General features: G+C 43.6%; 1 protein-coding gene across 1 annotated transcript in view; it reads right to left on the bottom strand.

Annotated features, from left to right (window-relative positions):
• Positions 1-24,755, bottom strand: part of VEGFC (vascular endothelial growth factor C) — a 198,984-nt gene that overhangs the window by 105,515 nt on the left and 68,714 nt on the right. The window lies entirely within an intron of this gene.

The raw sequence follows: 24,755 nt of genomic DNA, 5'->3' as shown, positions 1-24,755 counted from the left end.
TAGGGTCCCTTTAAACAATGATACTGGCCAGCTTCCCTGCTCACTACACAGTTTTTTGGCACTTGGACAGAGCAAATGCCATTCACTGAGTGCTTTTGAAAATAAATAAATCCCTGAAAATTCCCCCATGAAGAGATGGACTAGTCCAAAACCTGTCCCTTCTGTCAGATTTCTACTACCTACTGTAAGTGACAACATAGGAGAAAAGTAATGTATGGCTCATTTTACTCTGGAAAAAAACGTTCTTACAGTATGTGTTTATGTTTGCACATATTTAAAATTTTACAAATTTTTCACCAATATGAAAACTTGGCCGACTCTTTGTTGCTTTGTTGCGCATGCGTGGATCAGCAAGAACGTGCACCCATCATGCTCCCGAGGCTGGGAGTGTTCTGCGTCTACACATAACTACAGCGCAGGCGCATAACACTCCCAGTGATGGTAGTGCCACAAGAAGCACGACTCAGCAAGGGACGAGCGTCCTGAAGGGGGCTAAGGGAAGCCCCAGGAAAACTATGGAACCTGAGACGCTTTTCGTCTCAGGTTCTCTTTAAGTGACTTTGATCGAGAGATAATTGTCAGTGCAAGAAGAGCTGATGACAACTCTTTTAAGATTTTCTCCCCAACAGTATCTCGGGTGTTTAGAGAGTCGCAGTTCAGAAAAAAAAATTCAAGCAATATGGAATATTCTGGTCAAAAAAAGACTAATGAAGAAGAGAGGTGAAAGACGAGTAGCATGAATAGTCTTCAGCAACACAAGGGCAACAACACCACAAATTACAGCTGAATTCAATGCAAGTGCATCACAGAGTATATCCCAACCCGTACCAATATGGAGTTTGCAAAGGATGGGCTTTTAGCAGCAGGAAACCATCAAGAGTGCCTTTGGTATCACAGAAAAATGGGATAAAACGCCTGTTGTGGAAAGTACCAACGACAAGACAGCAATAGTAATAAAATCACAAAAATAAATGAATGGAAATGTAAATTATGAAAATATTGGTAGACAAAATTATCTAATACCGTGTCCAAATAGGTTACTGAGAAGTTTGGGAATTCTGAATTACCATGTCAATACAGATCTACAGCAAGAGATAGCTCTCCTACAAAGCACTTTACAACCTAGCTTCTTCTTATTTAAAAAACGTATTTCTAGATACCATCCTACACGCAATCTCCACTCTACTAACAATACTCTCCTGTCTTCCTCTCTGGTCACCTTTTCTCACTCTCGCTTACAATACTTCTCTCGATCTTCTCTCCTCCTCTAAAACTCCCTCCCCCCGCCACTTACATACACTTTTAGGAACAACCTCAAAACTCGTCTCTTTAGGCAAGCATACTATCTCACTTAAGAAACTTTGGCCATTGTCCATCACTCATCTCTTTGCTGGCTTTATATATATCAATGATAATGTTAGCAATTTGGGTACTTATTATTATTCCATCTGGAAAGTTTGGCAGCTTTTTGTTAAAGTTCTGTTTGCTCCCTCAGGAAGATCTGACCATTTTTGGAAAGCTGACAGTCCCGGCTTTCTGTTGTACCGGGTCGGTATGATGCTCAGTTCCCAAGTTATGGGGTATTGAAGGAGGGGTGTCCCCTGAACTTGGCTGCAGAAAGTGCAATTACAGAAGTATGGGACTAACCAAACATGATGATAAGCAGCACACCCGGTAGGTCTTCTTCGTCCTTCGCAGCATAAAATTGTGTCTTCAAAACTTATGTCAAGAGCCCTGGGTCTCTCATTACAAATGAAGGAGCAGCACAGCTATGCACCCTCGTTTCCTCTCTGTCTTACTGGCATGGGCAGGAGACTCAATTCCACTGTGCTCTCTACAGCAAAGTGCAGTGGACAACCCCCCCAACTTAGGAATGGGGCATCACCTTGATTTGGGACCCAGTGCAAAGGAAAGCCGGAGCTTTCAGCTTTCCAAAAATGGTTAGATCTGGCCAGGGGATCAAACAGAACTTTTACAAAAAGCCGCCAAACTTTCCAGATGGGATAATACGTAAGTATCGTAATTTGTTATGAGGCCATTTTGACACAGGAAGCTGAAAGGGGTGTATTCACCACCTATCAGCAACTCCTAGGCTAGCTAGCACTCGGCACAAGTGATAGAGTGGTGGCCCCTCATGGAGTCAAAACGAGTGCAGCTGCAGCCATGCTCATATGTCATGATTTTCTGCCACCATGCAACACCACTGAATGTCAAACAATGTTGGGTTTACAAACATGCAATTGCGGCTGAAAGGCGCTAGTGGCCGGGAGGATGAACTGCTGGAGAAGCAGGGGTGGATCTGTTATGATGCAGCCTGACGTGTGTCGTTCAGGCGGCAGATGGCATAGGGCACCAGGCATAACCCGGAAGTGACGCTGCTACCCGCCGTTCCCCATTTGTCCACTCGTCGTTTGCCCATAGGAACTGCCGCTGAAGAAGAGAAGACTCCCGGGAGAGCTGCAGACACCGTGACTGCCGTCAAGGACAGAAGAAGGAGCTGGAGGATGTTAGCTTCAAGCAGCAAAAATTCTATAACTAGTTCAGCCTCCCGTGTGAAGGGGGCTTTATGTATGTAGGTTGAATTTTGCATAAAGCAAGCGTCCTATTTCTAAATTACATGAATCCAAAGACATTTGAACAAAAGCTCTCTTTTAGCTACCCTGGTGCATTATAGACCATTTATCTCCATGATAGTTAAAGTGCTATATATCTCTCCCATTCCTCATCCTGTCATTATGTAACTCGTTTTATATCTACCTCTGAATTCCACCTTATTGTATTACTTGGCATTGTCTCCAGAGCCAGACGTTGCTCTCCATTCATTTCTCAATACAATTTATGTACAGCTTAATTCTCTTTCCTTCGGAACTCTGCAAGGAATACTAAATTGTGATGAATACGTATCATTAACTACTACTTATTTTCTGCCTCAGCTATAAACAACGATAGGCTCTTCCACAATATTCTTTCATAACAAATTGCTAAATTACTTTCAAGAGATTTTTTTGCACAGAAAATATATAAATTGAAACGGCCTGGCTTAGCCTTATGTCTGTTCCAATGCTCCCCAGCGGTAACTCAGCCTTTAGACTTTATTTCCCAATATAGAGGTTTAATATTCACTTAACACATGATTTTAAAGAAAAAACACTATCAGAAATGACACATGTATGTTCAGGCCAACAGAAACTCTCATAAGGAATCTGTACCTTAAAGCCCAAGATCACCAAAATGTTTTATGAACTCTATGATCTCCTCCACTCTCAATTACTCTTTCGGCAATCATGGAATTGTTCCTTACTTATAATAAATAAATAAATAGCGTTACTAAGGTGTTCAGCAGTAGTCATGTGACTACCCCAGTACTCCATCAGAGTTGAAGCCCTAGGTTTGCTGATGCCGTGCTGCCTTTAGGGGGGGGGGGCAGGGAGAGCCAAGCTGCTGCCCGCCACTCCTCTTAGTTAACTCAACTGCTCTCTCATAGACCTTGATCAGGGGCATAACTACAAATCATGAGGCCCCCCAGCAAAACTTGGATGGGGCGCCCTAATGTTCAAACCCTTTCCATTGCCTACCCCTGGTGACCCTCAGAGCCTGGGGGCCAATCTGGCAAGGGTCATAAAAACAGGTGCGGCCATCAGGATCTTCACACCCATAACAAGTGTAGCCACAAAAACACCTGATCTGAAGGAGAGACCCCTCTATCAGAAGGAGTGAAGTAGTAGTGAAGTAGTAGTTGGGCCCCCTTACTGCTCTGGGCCCCCATGTTCGCAGGGGGCTGCTCCCTTCTAGTTACACCCCTGGGCTTAATATAGGAGGGGCAAGGGTTGGAGTTTGGACTGGGCAGCTGTCCATCATTGGTGAACTCCAAGGTGTACTGGCAGCGCTCCTACCAATATTTAAGATTTTTTTAATATTATTATTATTAGCAATATTATTATTACTAGTAGACCTAAGCCCGTTTGAAAATGGGATCTAGGTCTGTGTCAGAAGGAGGCCCTCTCCTCCCTCCCCTGTGATCGCCGCCACTGCCACACAGTCAGCGAGCATGCGCGCTCTCCCGCCACCCGTGCGCACTGGTCGCACACGCCCGCCGCTCACATGTCTGTCCGGCCCCCTGGCCCGTCCTGCTCCCTGTGTCAAGGCTGTCAGTGCGGCACGTGCACAGTAGCGCAAAGCACAGACACCCACACACACAGGGATGCAGAGACACAGGGTGATTATTATATAGGATTACAGTAAAGGAGGTGGAAGTAGGGCAGCGTTAATAAAAAGTTTTACTAAACTTTAAATGTATCATTCATATTTATTTGGCTTTGGTTTGCGCAACTAATGTAACGCAGAGAGAATCATGAGTACATTCATAGTGGGGGTACATCCCAAACATTAACATGAGTTTTAAAAAAAATAAAATGTATTGCATGATGCAAGGAAATGTGCGACGGTTTCAATGGGGCTTAAACTTTGGGCAGGGAACCTTAAAGGGGAACTTCAACCTAAACAAACATACTGTCATCAAGTTACATTAGTTAAGTTAATTAAAATAGATAGGTCATATAATCTCTTACCCACCCTGTTTTAAAAGAACAGGCAAATGTTTGTGATTCATGGGGGCTGCCATCTTTGTCATGGGGGCAGCCATATTTTTGGTTGAAAGGAGGTGACAACAAGGAGCAGGAGACACAGTTCCAACTGTCCTGTGTCCTGATTACCCCTCCCAGCTGCACACACTAGGCTTCAAATGTCAAATTAAAAATGTAAAAAAAAAAATGCACCAAAACAGCAGAACGAGAACAACAACATCAGAAATCACATCATGCTTTGCACAGCATCAGGGGAAAAAAGCCCGGCCAGTTTTCTTCTGTGCAGCTAAAAATGAGGCTTGTTGTGAAGAAACGCGGAAAAGCCGCCACATGGACGCAAGCTGAGGCGGCTGTTTCCGCGGCTGGCATAGCGGAACGCGGAGAAACCGCCGCGTCTGACGCGTCGGTTTGTACGCATAGGCCTGCCTCTCTCAGTAAGGTGGGATGCGGAGGAAACGCTGCACGCTCAGACAGCGTGGCGGCGGATTCCGCATCCCATATAGCTACAACATTACAACACATGACTGGTGTGGCTGGGACTGATAGTCCACACTGGTTTAGGAGGACGCGTGCGCGCGCAGAGAGGCAGGGCTTTTATGGCAGTCAGAGGAAGGTCAGCTGACCAGGCCGGTCAGCTGACAAGTGCAGCAACTTTCATTGGTCCAGCACTTAAGGGAGGTGCTGGAGAGCACTGATGTATATATACTGGGTGCTGGTCATTCTCTGGTTGTCTGCCGTTGCGATCACTACGTAGTAGCATTCAGACCTGTCTGTATTTGTGTTCTAGCATAGTTTCCAAAGGTGTTGACGGCCAAGGATCTCACACCTTAGCGTTAGGAAATTGTATTGTAATATTTGTTGTGACCTTCTGCCTGCCTGACTATTCCTTTGATCTCTGATTCTGTACCTTGCTATTTCTTATAACCTGTTGCCAAACTCTGCTTGTTCCTGGACTCTGTATCTGCCTCCTGATTCTGTACCCTGCTATTCTGATACTCAGTTGCCGAACCCTGCCTGTTCATTGGATTCCGTATCTGTCTCCTGAATCTGTACCTTATCTGTCTGTGTGTTAACGACCTGGCTTGCCCGACCTCGATAACTAGCCTTACTGTTAGAGGCAGTTCCCAGATCTGTTAGTGACACTCCCCCATTGGTGTCACTCACACTCTGTCCTTCCTCTCTCTGCCTAGCTCCTCCCCCGGGAGAGTGTAGGCCACGGAAGGTACTTACTTCTGTGTGAACTCAAAGTATTACTGTTGCATTAACACTCACTCGTTGCTCAGGTGTCCAGAGGTTAGAATATATATCTGATTATCGGTGATACTGCAGATCATCAATAATCGGGTATATTCTGCATTGTCGGTGATACTGCAGTTCACCGGTAATCAGACCCTCTCTGTGTTACACCGATCGTTACAGAACGGCAGACCAAAAATACTATGGACGCACACACTGACCGTCTGGGCGCACTTGCCACTTCGGTGAATAACATCAACCAAGTGCTGGGTAGTCACAAGACTATGATTGAGGCCTTGTCTGGTTCTTTACAAACCCTCCAGACAGCAGTGGATGAGGTGCGATCCCCTCCTAGCTCTGACTTGCGTTTACCTGTACCTGAGAAATTTTCTGGTCACAGATCAGACTTCCGCAACTTTAGGAATAGAGTGTTATCCTACTTTGAGTTGAAACCCCGATCTTCGGGAACTGAGGCCCAAAGGGTTATATTTATTAAGACTTTGTTATCAGGCGATTGTCAGACGTGGGCGTACAGTTTGCCCACCGGAGACTTAGCCCTCACCGCAGTGGATGAGTTTTTTAAAGCCATGGCAGTAATTTACGACGATCCAGACCTTGCCGCGACTTCTGAGCGGAAGCTCAAGCTTTTGCGTCAAGGCAAGGGTCTGGTCGAGGATTACGCAGCCGAATTTAGGAGGTGGTCAGTTTCAGCCAGGTGGGACACTTATGCCCTCTTAGATTGCTTCTTATCGGGGTTGTCAGATGAGGTTTCCAATCTCATGTTAAGTCTACCTGAACCTAAAACAGTCGATGAGGCCATTTCATCGGCCATTCAAGTCGAACGCAGGCTACGCTACCAGAAACAGACCCGGGGTAGTAGTCAAGTAAAAATGGTGTCCTACGTTGTGCCTCCAGTAACTCCACCTCCTCCTGTCTCGCCTCCACCCGAACCAATGCAGATTGGTCGGTCGAAACTATCACAAGTGGAGCGGAGACGTAGGATGTCTGAGCAGCTGTGTCTTTACTGCGCAGAGGGGGGTCATAGAGTACGTAATTGCCCTAACAAATCGGGAAACGCTACTGCCTAGGAGTTGTAGGGGGTAACACCCTATTCGCACGACTTTTACCCCTAGAAGATAAACGGTTACTTCTTCCTTGTACTGTTACTTGGAAAGATAAAACGGAGGTCTCTGAGGCTTTTGTTGATTCAGGCTCTGCAGCTAATTTTATGGATTTTGAATTTGCAAAGAAATTGGGTATTCCGCTCACCCCGGTAAAACCACCCGTTCAGGTCACGGCAGTAGATGATTCCCCCCTGCAAAGTAATCATCCGCTGTATCAGACTCCAGAGGTGGAAGTCACTATAGGGGTATTGCATAAAGAAAAATTGCAGTTTTTTGTGTTGCACATGACCACCTCCACAGTCATCCTTGGCATGCCATGGTTGCACCTTCACTCCCCACAGATCAATTGGGCTACTGGTCAGTTAACTGGCTGGTCAAAACAGTGTTTCCAACAATGTCTAGAGAGGGTGACACTGGATCAGACTAGGATTCAAGTGGAGGGGGTACCAACACAATATTCAGAGTTTTCCGATGTGTTCTGTCCCAAGGTGGCTGATAAGTTACCTCCACATCACCCGTTTGATTGCCCCATCGATCTCCGATCTGGTTGTATGCCCCCTAGGGGTCATCTCTACAATTTATCTGGGCCAGAGAAAGTGGCCATGCAGGAGGCCTGCGGCCATGTATTGATTACTGGGACCTAAATAAAATCACAGTGAAGAATCGCTACCCCTTGCCTCTGATAGATGACTTGTTTACACAGGTTACCGACGCCAAGATCTTCTCAAAATTGGATTTACGGGGGGCATACAACCTGGTACGGATCAGAAAGGGCGATGAATGGAAGGCGGCCTTCAACACGCCCGACGGGCATTACGAGTACCTAGTGATGCCCTTCGGGCTGTGTAACGCCCCGGCCGTCTTCCAAGAACTAATTAATGAGGTATTCAGGGAAGTGTTGGGCAAATTCGTGTTGGTGTATCTGAATGATATACTTATTTTCTCTAACAATCTCTCTGAACACAGGACACACGTTAAATTTGTATTGAACAAATTAAGACTAAACTCGCTTTATGCTAAATTGGAGAAATGCATCTTCGAGGTGACATCTGTTACCTTTTTAGGGTACATAATTTCCACCTCGGGCCTGTCTATGGATCCTGCCAAAGTCTCGGCTGTGTTGGAATGGCCTCAACCTGTGGGCTTGAAATCTATTCAAAGATTTTTAGGCTTTGCCAATTACTATAGAAGGTTCATAAAGGGGTATTCCGCTGTCATTGCACCCCTTACCAGTCTCACTAAAAAGGGGGCAGATACCACCCACTGGTCTCCAGAAGCCCTGCATGCTTTCTCCACTCTGAAAGATTTGTTTTGTTCCGCACCCATCCTGAGACATGTTGACACCGCCTATCCCTTCACTGTTGAGGTAGACGCCTCGGAAGTCGGGGTAGGGGCTGTGCTGTCTTAGCGGTCAGGGTTGCAGGGTAGATTGCACCCATGTGCCTATTTTTCTCGTAGGTTCTCTCCGGCAGAGAGAAACTACGATATAGGCAACAGAGAGCTCCTGGCCATCAAATTGGCCTTTGAAGAATGGCGTCATTGGTTGGAAGGAGCAGAACATACAATTACGGTTTACACGGATCACAAAAATTTGGAATACATTGAGGGGGCTAAGAGACTAAGCCCCCGTCAGGCTCGATGGTCATTATTCTTCTCGAGGTACAGGTTTATCATTACGTACACTCCGGGTAGTAAAAACATCAAGGCTGATGCCCTGTCCAGATGCTTTGAGCCAGAGACAGCACAGCCCTCCGCCCCGGAGACCATTGTCCCACAAAGACTGGTTTTAGCAACCACTGAAACTTGGAGGGACTGGATAGAGACTCTAAGTCGATTTTTAGTCCGGAGGTTCACTTTAAACAATAAAGCCATGCAACGATATACAAGCATAAAAAAAAACAAGGTAACTTCCCATGTTGCCATATATAGCTAATAAGATAGACCATAATATATTCTTTAATGCATTAATGTGGGCTTAGTTGTTTCAAAATGATTTGGTGAGTATAATTATAGTTGTTCATGCTACAGATGAACCATGCACAGCTGCTTCATGTTTGCTTTTTAAATGGCACAGACCTAAAAAGAAAAAAAATCTAAGTGAAAGTGATATTCTAAAAAGTTCTGCTACAACACTGACATACCTTTAAATTGTGCGATCAACATGCAACATCTGACGTCTACAGTAAATGTAATCTCTTGTAAGCTGTAGTGGTGGAGCTAGTGGGCTTGTCTATGGTTAGACTGTGTGCTGAGGTGTTGTAATATGGAATGCAGAGGTTGTGACCACAAACTACTGTGTTAGCTCTTCATTGGTGCTGTGATGATAACTATCACTTCTATGGCCCATATGCAATTCACTTTTTCTCCTGAGATATCTCCTAGGAGATCATTTTCATCTTCTCTTTAAAATAACTTCTAAGCATTCTACAATTGAAAAAGTACCCAAAAGTAGCAGAAAAAGTACTATCAAAATTATTTTGAGATTTTTGCTTGCTTGCTGGTGGTTTAACTCTCCTGGCGGTTTGCTAAAAAATCGCCAGGGGGCAGCAAATCTTTTTTTTTAATTTTTCATGTAGCGAGACAAAGTCCGGCCATGGCGACGGGGCCGGATGACGTCACCGACGTCGTGACGTCAAAGGGAATTCCGATCCACCCCATAGAGCTGCCTGGCACTAATTGGCCAGGCAGCGCACGGGGTCTGGGGGGGGGGGGGGCGGCTGCGGCGCGACAGATCGGCGCCGATCGGGCACTGCACGCAGCTAGCAAAGTGCTAGCTGCGTGCAGCAAAAAAAAATTATGCAAATCGGCCCAGCGGGGCCTGAGCGGTGCCTTCCGGCGGCATAGCCCGAGCTCAGCTCGGGCTTACCGCCAGGAAGGTTAAAAGGCATTGAGGCCAATTGGCCCATATGCAATTCACTTTTCCTCCTGAGTTTTCTCCTTGGTGATATTTTCACACCTTGTTATAAAAAGCCTTTTGCACCACCGGCAAGCAAGAAAATTCTCAAAATTATTTTGATAGTCTGTTTTTACCATTTTTGGGGGACAGTACTTTTTCACCTGTAAAATGTTGAAAAGCTATTTTTAAAGTGAAGATAAAAATTATCACCTAGGAGAACACTCAGTGGTAATCCATATCAAGTAGATCCCCACTCATGAAGCAGTCTTTTTCTGCGCTCGGTGCCAGGTGTCTGAGCTGGGTGCAGGTATAGCATGAAAGAGACACTGTAACAAAATTTTCAGCCTTATTTCTTCTATCCTATAAGTTCTTATATCTGTTCTAATGTGGTCTGGATTACTGCAGCTTTTTCTAATTGCACTGTCTCTGTAATATATCTAATCTTCTTTTCTTTGTCAAGCTTTGTTGACCCAGGGAGGAATGGGCTGCCTCTGTTGTAATAAATACAAGTTATGCATGCCCCCTCCAGGCTCACTCCTGTGTGCTTTGTTTATTCCTGTGATGCAGTTTGTGAAGCTGAGGGGGGAGGGAGCTGCCTGTCACATGCTTAGAAATTGTGAGAACCCCAGACTAGAGTGCAGATAATTCACTATGTAATAAAAACTTGTAGTATACCGTAACATTATATATATATATATATATATATATACACGCACACACACCCATACACAAATATTAGTGTGTGTGTGTGTGTGTATGTACTGTATATATATACATATATATACATACACACACTCACACACACGCACGCAAACATCACTTTCTTGTTAGCAGCCTTTTTGTTGTTTGTAAACACTGCCTAAAACTAGCGATTAAAAGCCGGGATCGCGTCAGGGAGCAGCAGAGATGGCAAAGAAGGATCCAGGAGATCACAGTGACTCGATCGGTATGTTTTTTATTGTACAAATCGGACAGTACAGATTTTCTTTAATGCTGGACCCCAGATTACTTCTCCTTCCAAGTTGCTATGACTCGGAGGGGGAATAGCATTTGCTGCTGCCGTTATTCAGCCCACCCGGCACCCAACTCACCTGCGGCGTACATAGGCCCCCATTCACGCCGTTTACATATCTCCGACACTGCTCCTGTACTTGGGGTTTTTGGTGTTCCATATTCAATTGTTATGCATAGAGAGCCTAAAAAAACTCACACTAGAATCCATAGTTTCTCAAAGGGAGCTAAAATGAGGGAAAAAAAAGTTTAACTAGGTAGAGAGAGACCTCTGGATAGTATACCGAACTGGTCGCATTGTGAACGTCGCATTGGTGTTGCATTGCAGTGCAAGTAACCTAAATGGTGCAGGTCAGGTGAACAGAAGGAATCTAGAATGCACTAATAAAGCACACAAGCGTGAGTGTGCACTATGGGCTGATTCACATCACCACTGAGCTGTCTCTTGTGATGTATTGGCTTCCTGCATTACAGATTGGCAGTGAGATGCAATGAGGTGGCACCCTGCACTATATATTATGACCTACCTAATATCAGTCACTTAACCCATTATCAGCTTCAAATGAATGATCTTATTTGAGATAAGTACACTGCTTTTGACTTCAGTTGGCAGAACTCGTGCTGTAAATTATTGGAATGCTTTTATTTCTCTCTGCTAGCAGAAAGTATAGAAACTGAAACTCACACTGCCCCTAGTGACAAATGAATAAATATACATTACAGCAGCATTAATTATAAGCAAGGAAATGTAACAAATAAGAAATATAAAAATGTGCTAAGATAAATTGCGCTAGAGCACTTGCAAGCCTCTAAAGGCTACACAGAGCCTCTGAGGATGCTCAACCGAGTGAAACAATCGTCAGACATACCACAGCTCCCACTTCACCCCACAGCTATGCAAAACCTGGTAGGATCTGTGAATCAATATTATGCACGCAGTATGTTGTGACATGTAAGCCGGATACATTAAAGCTTTTTTAAGACACGTGAATTGCAAGTGCCGAACTGCTTCTTCTGATGATATTCATATGAATGTGTTACTTCTCTGTTCAGAGCACGCATCTTTAACGTGGTATATTTACTCGATCTGGTCCTCCTGACATCCTTAAGTACTGTCCCACTTTGCATGCACAAGCGATTGTAGTGCCTGTTGCTGGTTCTTGTGGTAAATTTCAAGCCTCTAAATAAACTGGCTGCTTAAGGGTTAAAGTGCAATTCCACTCCTGGCAAAATACAAATTCAATTTCCACACATCAAAGCATTTCATCAGGCATTAGTAAACATTACCTACTTTTTGCTTTGCTCTGTCTCTACTCTGCCAAACCAAACTGAAACTGAACTGTACCTCGAGAACCCAATGTCACCCTGCCTGGAACGTTATAATTCAATAACTTTATTTGCAACAATCCAATAGATGTCAGTGGAGGTGTAAGTCCTCTACACATTTGAACAAATGTATACCATAAATATATTATATACAGGATGACTAACACTTGCATCCAGTGCTAAAATAATACATGTATTATGAATCATAAAGCACAGGATTAATAAATGTGTGACTTGGCTTGCCTTTTCAGTATTAATTATGCTCTACTGTTTGTGTTTACCTAAATCATTTTAACAAACCTTCATTCACGTCATACAATGAAAACATCCCTAGACAGAAGAACTAAGGAAGGAGGTTAACTTAGATGAGGTATAAACATATATCTAACTCCTTTAACTGGCAGTAATTCAAAAAGTGTACATTTATAGCAGCATTTATACTCAGAACGATGATTAAACAGCAGATTTATGGGTGTGCTGAGATAAAATAGATTCGAGTGTGCTTGTAAAATATCCATCAAATCTTAACTTAAACTTTCAAGTACCCTGACCTCAAAAACCTTCCCTGCTCGGCAACTGCTGTCTTGTGTAAATAGTTTTCACAAAAGTTACTAGTTGCAAAGTCACTGAATTGCCTATTAAAAAGTGAGAAGTGCAGCTTTAGATTTCCCACTAGGCACAGGAAGCATTTGTCTATAGGCATCACTGTTAGATGGGAAGTGGTTCCTTTTCGGTACAGGAAAATCAGACACATGCGGCTTCTGGATAAATCAGGCGCCGCCATAGACTTCAGTTGAAGATATCTGCAAGCCGGCGCCAGAAGGGAAATTTGGGGGCCAGGCGATGTCCAATAATTATAGTTTTTTGAGGGGGTTTTATCGAAGAAGGGGAAACTTGGGCGCCATGCAGCGCCTGGTAGTTATCATTTTTGGTGCGGGGGGGGGGGGGGGGTGGACTCTTAGGGTTACGCTTTAGGAAGGGGGTTTATGCAGCGGGGACTCTTAGGCTTAGGTACCACGGGGGGGGGGGGGGGGTGTTAGGGTTAGGCACTAGTTACAGAGGATTCTGTGTGAGAGTAGGGCTAGGTTTAGCTATAGTAAAATATCAGTTAAAAATGAAAACTTTAAATAGTGGAGTACATTTACCGATATTCTACTATCAGCACGGTTACTGCGCCCAATTTTCCATGTCGCTCAAAATTCACGTACGCGGCTCCTTAACAACACTGCTAAGCACATTCCCATGCCACTATTACTGCAGGCAATCTTGCTGCACATTCTAAATGCATGTCACCTAGCTGATTTTTGGCTAGATCAGGTAAACAATAAATATCTACCTTTTATTGATCATTTAGCTGGATTACCTCCTTGCGCCACCAAATATACCATCAATCTGACTGGATATCAACACAATGCTGCCACCATTAGCTTTGTATTGTTCAATGATGTCCACAGCTATTTGTCCATAGAATAATATTATTATGTATTTATATAATACTATGTCTTCCGCAGCACTTAATAGAATACATATCTATGTTACTTATTGTGGCCATACATCAGGCCATTGGCAGCCGATTGACCATCCGATTCAAATATTATAATTGAATCAGAAAAAAAATCGGTGCCACCAAGAGCATGCCTGATCGATGATGCAACCAATTTCAGGTTGAAACATGTATTAATCTGACATGCTCCAAGATGTCGGATCAACATGATTGATTGGGTGTGCAGCAGTAATGGTGCGCATTATTGGGACAGTCGACAAACGATATGGAACCTCCGCCACTGTCTCCGCCCTCTTCCTCACATACACGTGACTGACGACCTATTGTATGTGGTATGTATTGTATTGACATGTATTGTATTGACATGCATGATGTCACACACGCGTTCATGTATACACCGGCATGCATATACGTGGGTTACCAAGGCGATGAGGCAGCATCACTAGGCTGATTCCCGAAAGATTTCATACTGAAATTGATCAGGAATCAGACTGTGGCTTATGGCATCCAATAACCTGATCCATCGCTAGGTGCTCTCTTTTTCTGCACTGTGCAGCAGTAGCACATACTTATCTTAGTGTTCTCTAAGCTTAGTACACACACTAGCTATTATCTGGCTCAATATCATCCTGACGGATCATTTGGAATTCTACTATGAACACAGTTGTTTCCCTGATAGTGATCCACCATGTTGGAACAGTAAAGCCCAACCTCTAGTGTTCGCCTACAACAGTCCCTGTAGCAGTCACCTCTCCCTCAACCTTCCCTCCTTTCTCCAAAGAACAGGACAAGCTGCTGAGCTTATTTACAATCATTCTCACAATATTCCATAAACAATATTTTTAGGTGACAATTATTGGAAGTGTGGCTTTGGTCACTGCCTCTGCCCTCCATCCCTCTCTCTGTCCTCTCTTGATCTCATTTTCACAATGTATAGGTTGGCCAGATAGGGCTCCACCAGACCACCAATAACTAGCAGCATTGTCTATGGTATATATTACAGCCAAATGTTGTGTGTTTACTTTTACTTTGTCACAGAGTTACATTGAGCACAGTCAACTCAAGTGTGTGTCACATGACCAACGACAGCCAATGAGATGCAAATAATTCTGGCTCACATGCAAAATGTATGCATCAAAATAGACAAATAGCAACCAATTCCAAGCTGCATACAATCTGCATTAGATTTGCATTCGAACCAGAATTATTAGAATCTCATTAAAGAGGACCTGAACTGCACAGGACAAAAGGAAAACGTAGAGAAATGCACTCAGTATGTATGTATTAGCCTGTCTTATTCCTCCTCCTCTGTGACTAATCACAAGTTGTAATTTGATCTCTCAGCTGTGTCAGCTGGCTGCCACGCAGAGCAACTAATTGGTAAACACAGGATGTTATCCCTATGTCTGCTTCCATGAAAGCAGGAAGTAGACACACTGCAGATTTATTGCAGAATTTGTAACAACTATAAAACAAGAAATGTTTTTCTTTAAAAGGTTATTATTCTGTTGCTTATCGTTTAGAGCAGAGAGGAAGTTCTGAGTTCAGGTCCGCTTTAACCATCTCTAATGACCAATGTATTAGTATGCTTTAACCTGACTAACAAAAGAAGTTCAAAACCAAGCATAAATGACTCCTTTATCTATAACTACTGTATAAATAAATTTAAACCATTTTGAGGTTATCTAGAGTTGGAACACAAAACATCTATTTGCCCTTGTTACCAAAAGACTAATAAAATCAGTAATAATAATCAAAGCAGTAATGGTGAAAATGTTTGCTGTGTATACAGAGGCCTATTGTACGCCTGACATCCAGACACACTTGACTAATGTTTGCTAACTATTTAATGGCAGTTGAAAAGCTGGAGATAGGGAGGTGTAGTGGGCGGAAGGCGGCAGCAATCACTGGCTATCAGTCATGCCCTGTATCAGCTCCATCTGCCCAGTGGGAAGGTCTGAGGTCCGCGACATTCTGCAGGCCTCTAGGTGTCATCTGCTCAATAGGAGGAAGCTGCCTTCCTTTCACTGTGTCTCCAATATTCAGCCTTGGCATATGGTCATTAATATGTGTATGCTTTACAAGCTAGATTACATGCATTAATGCAGGTAAGTGAGACTTTTCATGGTAACTAATAGACGGCATAGAGTTAAGCTGGCCACAAACACACAGATTTTAATAAAAGTTGAAAACTATTGCAAACAAAAGCAAGAATTAATTAATACCGGTAAATAAACAAAGAAATTCTTTATTTGAACATATCAACCTCCCCCCAACACACACAAAAAACCTTAATGTTCGACCAACAGACAAATCTGTCAGCTGCCCATAAGCTGCAGGCTTATTCCCAATCAATTTCATGCTGAAATCGATCCAGAATCAGCCTTGTGACGCCACATCCACCGCCTTGCCAGCCCAATGCTGTCCCCCCTTACATTCCATGTGCGCCCCCCCCCCCCCCCCCCACGGTGCCCATTAACGTCCGGCACTGCCTTCGCGCTGGATCTGGGCTTCTCCTTCCATACACACACCCCATGTGGTTGATGGAGTAATGTGGGCGCGTGTGTGATGTGAGGCCCGGAGGCAGGGGCAGATGCAGACGGGTAATGTACGGTGCACTGGGCACCAGGGAAGAAACATGGAACATTAGGGGTTTCGTCCTGTTCGTTTCTCGTCCTGATATTGCAGCATGTCCAACCGATCGGGCATGCACTTGTCATCCCCGCTTTCATCTGATTCGATTTTAATTAAATGGGATGGTCGATTGGCCGCCAAGTCACCTTAAGTATGGCTACCTTCAATGATTCAGTTTGATGCAACCAACTTGTTTGAGGTCTTCTATTCAATTGTATTGATCACATGTGAAATAAGATCACAAATAAATAAAGCTTTGCATGTTAAGTTTCAGTTCACAGTTCCAAATGCAAGTCAACAAGAGTCAAACTACTTCATGACATGAGGACACAGTTCTCCCTATATCCAACTCCAGTTCTTGAGGGTTACATCCATGCCAGTGTTTAGGATGGACAGAGCACTGAATAAATGTGCTCTACTTGATGAGCAGCAACTTTCCTGATTCAGTCTCTTCAGTAAATATGAGCTGTGCCAAAAATAAGTGAGGACCTCGGGCTTTGAGGACTGGAGTTGGACATTCGTGCTTGCTAAACAGGCTCTTCCACTGCACTACATACAATAACTCGTCGATAAGGATGGTCAATGAGATGCAAATAATTTTGAATTGATGTAGGATTATGCACATTTTGTATGCAAATTTATGCAGCTTGAAAATGAACCAATCGAATTTTACCTCAGCAGGATTTGACTGGTTAATTTTTAAGCTGCATACATTTGCATATAAAATTTGCATGATGTTGCATCAACTTGAAATTGTTTGCACCCTATAATTCCTACTCGTCAATGCTCTTTTTGCAAAGGATTCTGCAGCTAAAAATCCTGATGTAAAAGTCTAGTCATAAGACCTGAAGTAACCAACTGACTGTGTTAGCCTCAACCTCTGTGGACAGGCCGCTGCTCAGCATTAGCTTTCTGTTGGACTAAAAAGGGAAGGAACACACACAGGAAAAATTGTATGAGATCAGCCCATGTTTGTATGGGTTTCCTCAATGATTTCTGGCTTCCTGTATTTTCTGATACCATTCTCTCATGACCAGCAATATGTTTCTCAGCAGTTTGTATCACATTAGTGCTTTTGTGGGATTGGACTGAGCTAGCCTTTCCATTTGCAAGAGTGCATGCATGAACCTTGGGTGACCACAATTCTGTTAGTAGTTCACCGGTTGTCCTTTTTTCTAGATGCTCTCACCCAGTTATATAGCAATCCCAATTTGGCCATTATCTTAAAGTGAACCAGAAATGAGTAAAATTGATTAAAATAAACGCATGATGTACCTGCAAATGTATATTGCATACTTATCTCACCATCAGTTTCTCTCAGAAGCTCGCCATTTTTTTCTTACAACAATCCCTTCCAGTTCTGAAAAGATTTTGTCAGAACTGAAATATATCAGTTAATGTCAGTTATAACTGAAAGGACAACTGATGAGCAAGGTAATGTCCATGTTTCCATATGACTCAAGTGGGCAATATTATAGTTTAACAGTGTGCTGACCAGGAAGCTGTTATAGGGTAATTGCCATTTTCAAAATGGAGGATGGAGAATTCCATTGATCACAGTGGACAAACAAGACAAGGGAGAGAAGAAATAGCTTGATGAGTACATTACCTGGGAGGTAAGTATGATGTGTGTATGTTTATTTTGACTTTCAATTTTCAGTTCAGTTTTGCTTTAGGTTTGCCATCTTGTCATCTTCAAAGACAGACTATATAATATGTGTTACTCACTTCACCTACCACTGGTTTCTGGCTCATTGCTGTACATGTGAACTTTTCCATGCGTGAATTCTGTCTTGTTCATTCAGTATTTACTGTATTTTTCGGACTATAAGACGCACTTTTTCTCCCCCAAAAGTGGGGGGAAAAAGTCAGTGCGTCTTATAGTCCGAATGCACAGTTTGTCCTCCATTCCCCTGTGTCTGACACCACTATCCCTGTGTGCGGTTTCCCACCCATGTGTGCAGAGTCCTGTGTCCTTATGTGCAGTGTCCCTATGTCCGATGTCCCCCTGTGTGCATTGTCCCCTTTCTCTGTCCTGATTCAGATGTCCCTGCATCTGATGTCCCCCTACGTCCGGGTCCGTGTATGTGATGTCCCCCAGCGTCTGATGTCCCTGTATCTGATTTCCCCCTGTGTCTGGTGTCCCTGCATCTGATGTCCCCATCCCTGTGCTTGGTGTCGCCGTGTCATGCATACCATGTTTTCCCCGACTCCTCAGGCTACGAGCAGCTCCGATGATGGAAGTAGCCATCCATCAATCAGGCGCAGAGCTCACTTCTCCTGGTGCTTCTACTTACAGGGTCCGGTAGTCCCGCGGGCAGGATCATTCCGGCCAATCGCAGCACGATGTGGGCGGAGCTTCACCCGGCGCCTGTACTTGGCTGTGTCGGCACAGATTTTCATGTGGATTTAGTGTGCATCCTGCCGCTAATCTAGCGCTGCCAGCCTGCCACGCTGTGTTTCAGGTCTTCACGTGGTGGGTAGCGGCAGACGGTGAATTGACTGTTCCTGCCACCAGAAGCAGTGAGCCCTGTAATTTGTAGTCTGGGGCAGTGCCCCCCACCTGATTGGTCGATGGCTACTTATCAACCTAAGGAGTTGGAAGAGAAGCTATGGTATGCAGGACACATGGGGACACTAAATGGAGAGATGGGAACACAGCACACAGGGACACCACACACAGGCATGTGACACAGGAACACCACACACAAGCATGTGACACGGGGACACCACACACAGGCATGTGACACAGTGAGACACCACACACAGGCATGTGACACAGGGGGAGACCACACACAGGCATGTGGGGGCACCACACACATGGATGAGACACAGGGAGACACTGCACACATGGATGGGACACGGGTACACCACACACAGGCATGTGACACAGGGGGACACCACACACAGGCATGTGACACATGGGGACACCAAGGAGAAAAGCTGGCACATCCAAAATCAATCTTTATTAGTTTCATGTAAAAATATGGCCAACTCGCTATCAGCGATGTGTATCTGTCTGGGGCTGCTGCTGCCCCAGACAGATACACATCGCTGATAGCGAGTGTTTTAGAGGAGCCAGACTCCCGAATTCCTATGTAGATTTTTTTGCAGCAACAAACAGATCTTTGCCTCAGAGCAAATATTGCCTTGACAAAGGGGCCCTACGCGGCTCCGAAACGTTGGCCATATTTTTACATGAAACTAATAAAGATTGATTTTGGATCTGCCAGCTTTCCTCCTTGTTGAATACTGCATAGAGGGCATCATCCCTCTTTTCAGCTGTTGCACTCCCCTTAAAGACTATGGGTTTGATCCATTAGTGAGTGCGAGACAATACTTCCAATGTGATACATGGGGACACCACACACATGGATTGGACACAGGGAGACACTGCACACATGGATGGGACACGGGTACCCCGCACACATGGATGGGACACAGGGGGACACCACACACATGGATTGGACACAGGGAGACACTGCACACATGGATGGGACACCGGTACACCGCACACATGGATGGGACACAGGGGGACACTGCACACATGGATGGGACACCGCACACAGGCATGTGACACAGGGGGACACCACACACATAGAGGGGACAACGCACACATGGATGGGACACAGGGGGACACCGCACACATGGATGGGACACCGCACACAGGGATAGGGCACAGGGGGACACCGCACACATGGATGGGACACCGCACACAGGGATAGGGCACAGGGGGACACCGCACACATGGATTGGACACAGGTGGACACCGCACACAAAGATGGGACACAACACACAGGGACAGGGCACAGGGGGCACTGCACACAGAGATGGGACACAGAGGGAGACTGCACACAAGAATGGAACACAGGGGGACACCGCGCACAAGGATGGGAAACCACACACAGGGAGGGGACACAGTGGGGTACTGCACACAGGGATGGGTCACCGCACACAGGGATGGGCACACGGACAGGGACACAGGGGAACACCAGAGGACACGGGGACAGAGGATGACACGGGGACAACAGAGGACAAGGGGGCAGAGGAGGACACATGAGGCACAAGAGAAACCTAATTGGAGATGGCGGTCCATAAGATGTCCCTGCACTATGGACGCACCAGGTTTAGTATATATATATTTTTTGCCTGTTTTTTATCCTCTATGCCTAGGTGCGTCTTATAGTCCGGAGTGTCTTACAGTCCGAAAAATACAATACTTCCCTCAGCCCAGACCCTGTCAGCCTTATTTCTTATTTCAGCCTTGCAGATACCTGATAACCAGAAAATGAGCCATTATGTTACGTTATTGTCAAGTAGCAAACTGCTGAAATGTGAAAGGACCGTGTCACCTGACTGGCCATGCACACTGCTAGAGCTGTAACTGAGCAGAATTATGAATCATCTGGCAGTGAAATGGTTCACAGCTCATTTCAGTGTGTATTTAGCTGTATTGCCTGGAGGCAAGTTTAACTGATGGGCGATTTAATTTTCAAAAGGAAAACTTGAAGAAATATAAACGTCTCTTAAGTATTTTGATCCATCTTTAAACACAAATGTTAACTTTCTAAACTATTTAGACATGTCGCAGTTCTGTTGCAGAACATGTTTCCAAGTAGTCTTCTATTTTTGCTCCACAAGCCAACATAACCCTTACTAATGACAAAAAAGGGAAGGAAGGAAGCCTATATTGCCAAGAAAGTAACTCAAAGCCCTTTCATATTAAACACTTTCTTCCACTGTTACTTGATATTCGCTGGCATTAGAGATAATGTTAATACATTAGGCTTGGTGTTTTTCCATTAACTAATGTGGGCTGCACAATAGGTAAAAAAACCTATTAAAGAGGTTTGATCTCTATCAGCTGTAGATAACAAAAGGTCAGAATGCAAGAGTAACACGCTGCACTTCCCATGAGGTCGGCACAGTTCAGTGTTGGTTTTTAATTGAGTCTCACGTAGATAGAAAAAGTGGAAACCGGCTGCAGAATCTACTGATTCCAGACTGATTCTGTAGTGCGATCACATTGGTAAAATTACTTATTCTCTAATATCTGTATATATCATGAACTAGTCTTTACCTCAGCAGTGTACGTGGATAGTGTATTGACAATTAATTCATGTGTGTGTGTGTGTGTGTGTGTGTGTGTGTGTATAGTTTTTTTTTTAATAAGAGATTAATTAGTTTTGCCTGTTTTTTTGTACTTTATATTAGCGATGTAATGTCACTAGTTTGCTATTAGCGCTACGTCTAGAGTTCAGGCATCTTGTATTTCCTGTATATGCTGGTGATAATCCTCAAATCTGTTTATGTGCACCTGGGGACAGGGTGGATTTTATACAACATGAAGTTGGATTTAGCCGAAAAAGCTAACCTGAAGCGAAAATAAACTGACAAAATAAACATATACTCCTAATCCTAAATGGGACTTTTCCTAGACAGATCTTGAACTACTGAGTGTTTTATCTGTTCCCTGCTTGCAGAAGAGCTTCTCAGCCACACATGAGTTTTATGACCTGTAATTAGCTAATTTGTTTTATGTTCTCTAATTAGTCAGACAGCTGCAGGTCTGACTTTCCTCAGTGCAGAGTAAAAGTCATGTACAGCCTTGACAGTTAAGGGCGTAATTTTTAACTTTTTTTTTTTGACTGAAACAGTTCATAGATTTTTTTTTCAATCACTTGTACTGTTTAAAAAATAATTTAAATCTGACACACACTATTCAATTCTCTGAAAACCAATAAGAATGTTCCACCACAGCTAATCAGATTATTGTCAAAATTTCAAGAAAATCAACAGATTTGTCTTGATAAACAAACAAAAAAACCCCAAAACCAAACATTTGATTATTCTAAACAATTGATCATTTTATTGAACAATTGTCAAAATTCATGATGCAACAGTAGAAGCGACACAGGGTAAACACTAAATGTGCTGTAGGACCTTGGGGTTACAGTTTGCAACTCCTATGGTGTGCACTCGTAAAGCAAACAGTCCAAAATAGCAACAGGAGAGGTAGATGAGGCACCATCCAAAATGCTTAGAAGTGTTTTATTTTCCAATCATCACCAGCACAGACATAATACAAGCAGCACAAGGGTGAGGCCTCGTTTACCTCTCTTGTTGCTATGTGAAAATGGATGAATTTGGTTGTACTGTGTATGACCAGTGACCACCTTTCCAGTGAGGGAAAAGAAGTTACACAGGTTACTTCTGAGGGCCATTGCACACCAACCATAATCGCAAACTCAGTGCTTTTTGAAGTGATTTTTCTAGGTGATTCTAGGCATGTGCCTAGCAATTTTGTAATCATGTCTAGCAATTTTTGGAGCGTTTTGGTGTAACGTTTTTTATTTTTTGTTACAGTAGAGCTGTAACTGAACAGCTTCTGTAACAAAAACACAGCGATTTTCCACTTTCCTATACTTTACATTGAGGCTGAATCGCCTCAGAAATCCTGAATTGCCTCAGAAATCAGCAGAAATGCTGCAGGACCCGCGTTTGCGTTTGGGAGAAAATCACATCGCTCTGGTGTGAACCATCCCATTCAAATACATTGGCCAAGCGCTTTTCAAAGCGCTGGCATTTTTAAAAGCACTCAGACGTGCTCTTGGTGTGCACCAGCCCTAAGAGCAGGACTGTGCATACACTTTATCTCACCATGGGGTATTTGTACAAAAAGACAGTAAACTTAATTTGTGCAGACAGCACACATTAAGTTTACTAGGTTTACTAGGTTAACCTAATATCAGTAGTAAGTGCAAAAAGCTGTTGTTGCAACTCGCTGTTGTATATATTGAGCAAGCTACGCTATTCGCATTACTTGCTACATAAATCATGTACAGTTGGTAAAGTAACGTGCACTATCTACACAGGTTAAGTTTATCATCCTTTTGTGCATATACCTCAATGCTACATGTCGTGTCAGGGACCCTACTCAGCCTCTGGAGAGTAATGCGTCTACCAAGCACATGGTTACACCCAGGCCTTAAAGGATACCCGAACTGACATGTGACATGATGAGATAGACATGTGTATGTACAGTGCCTAGCACAGAAATAACTAGGCTGTGTTCCTTTTTTTCTTACTCTGCCTGAAAGAGTTAAATATCAGGTATGTAAGTGGCTGACTCAGTCCTGACTCAGACAGGAAGTGACTACAGTGTGACCCTCACTGATAAGAAATTCCCCTTTTTACCTCTTTTCTGCTCTCAGAAGCCATTTTCTGCTAGGAAAGTGTTTTATAGTTGGAATTTCTTATCAGTAAGGTTAGCCACTTACATACCTGATATTTAACTCTTTCAGGCAGAGAAAGAAAAAAAGGAACACAGCATAGTTATTTGTGTGCTAGGCACTGTACATACACATGTCTATCCCATCATGTCGCATGTCAGTTCGGGTATCTTTTAATGCACAAGATATAGAGATTGAAGGAGAGAAGACAAAGGTACCACCAGCACCAAAATTATGCAGTTCACTGGAAAGCAGAATGGTCAACAGTCCTGGGTCACATACAGAGAGAAATCAATTAAACTGGTGGGGGAAACAAATAACTCAACATCACAGACAAGCCAGGTGGTCATACACAGAAGATCAAACCAAAACAAATAACCAGGGTGTGAGCAGAAGAGTAGTCTAAACCGAGAAAGGGTCAGTCCAGGAAGCAGTCCAAAAAAGGTAGTCAAAATCTAAGCAAAGGTTGGTTCAGGCAACAATCCAAAGGAGGTAGTCAGCTGGTCAACCAAGAAGGTCCCAACAGGAGACCAAATAGTAAAGTACACCCAACAGCAAGCCAACGGAACTAACACTATCATGGGCAACTTGCACAGACAGAAGCCTGGTTTAAATATTGTCACTCAACAATCAGGAGAATAGACACCTCTCCGGCAACCAATCATATGTAACCGCTGAACTTTCCTATAAGCTTCTTTAACCAGTTCACCCCCAAGGGTTTTTACTCTAACGGACCAGAGCAATTTTCACTTGTCAGTGCTTCTCCCTTTTATTCCCTAATAACTTTATTACTACTTATCACAAGAAAATGATCTATACCTCGTTTTTTTCACCACCAATTAGGCTTTCTGTGGGTAGTACATTTTGCTAAGAATTTTTTTATTCTAAATGCATTTTAATGAGAAAAAAACAAAAAAATAGAAAAAAAATCATTATTTCTCAGTTTTCAGCCATTATAGTTTTAAAATTAAACATTCTCCTGTGGATAAAACAAACACATTGTATTTGCCCAGTTGTCCCGATTATTAAACCATTTAAATTATGTCCCTATCACAATGTATGGCGACAGTATATTATTTTGAAATATAGGTGTTATTTTTCTGTTCTGTTTTTTTTTGTTCTAGCCATAATTACAAGCCCCAATGTAATAAATTAAAATTAATTTCCCCCCATAAAATATAGATTAAAAAAAAGCTGAGTCCCTAAGGC

This window comes from Hyperolius riggenbachi, chromosome 1, assembly GCF_040937935.1.
Source record: "Hyperolius riggenbachi isolate aHypRig1 chromosome 1, aHypRig1.pri, whole genome shotgun sequence".
NCBI lineage: Eukaryota > Metazoa > Chordata > Amphibia > Anura > Hyperoliidae > Hyperolius > Hyperolius riggenbachi.
Note: the sequence above shows the minus strand (reverse complement) of the source record. Positions and strands in the feature narration are given on the sequence as shown.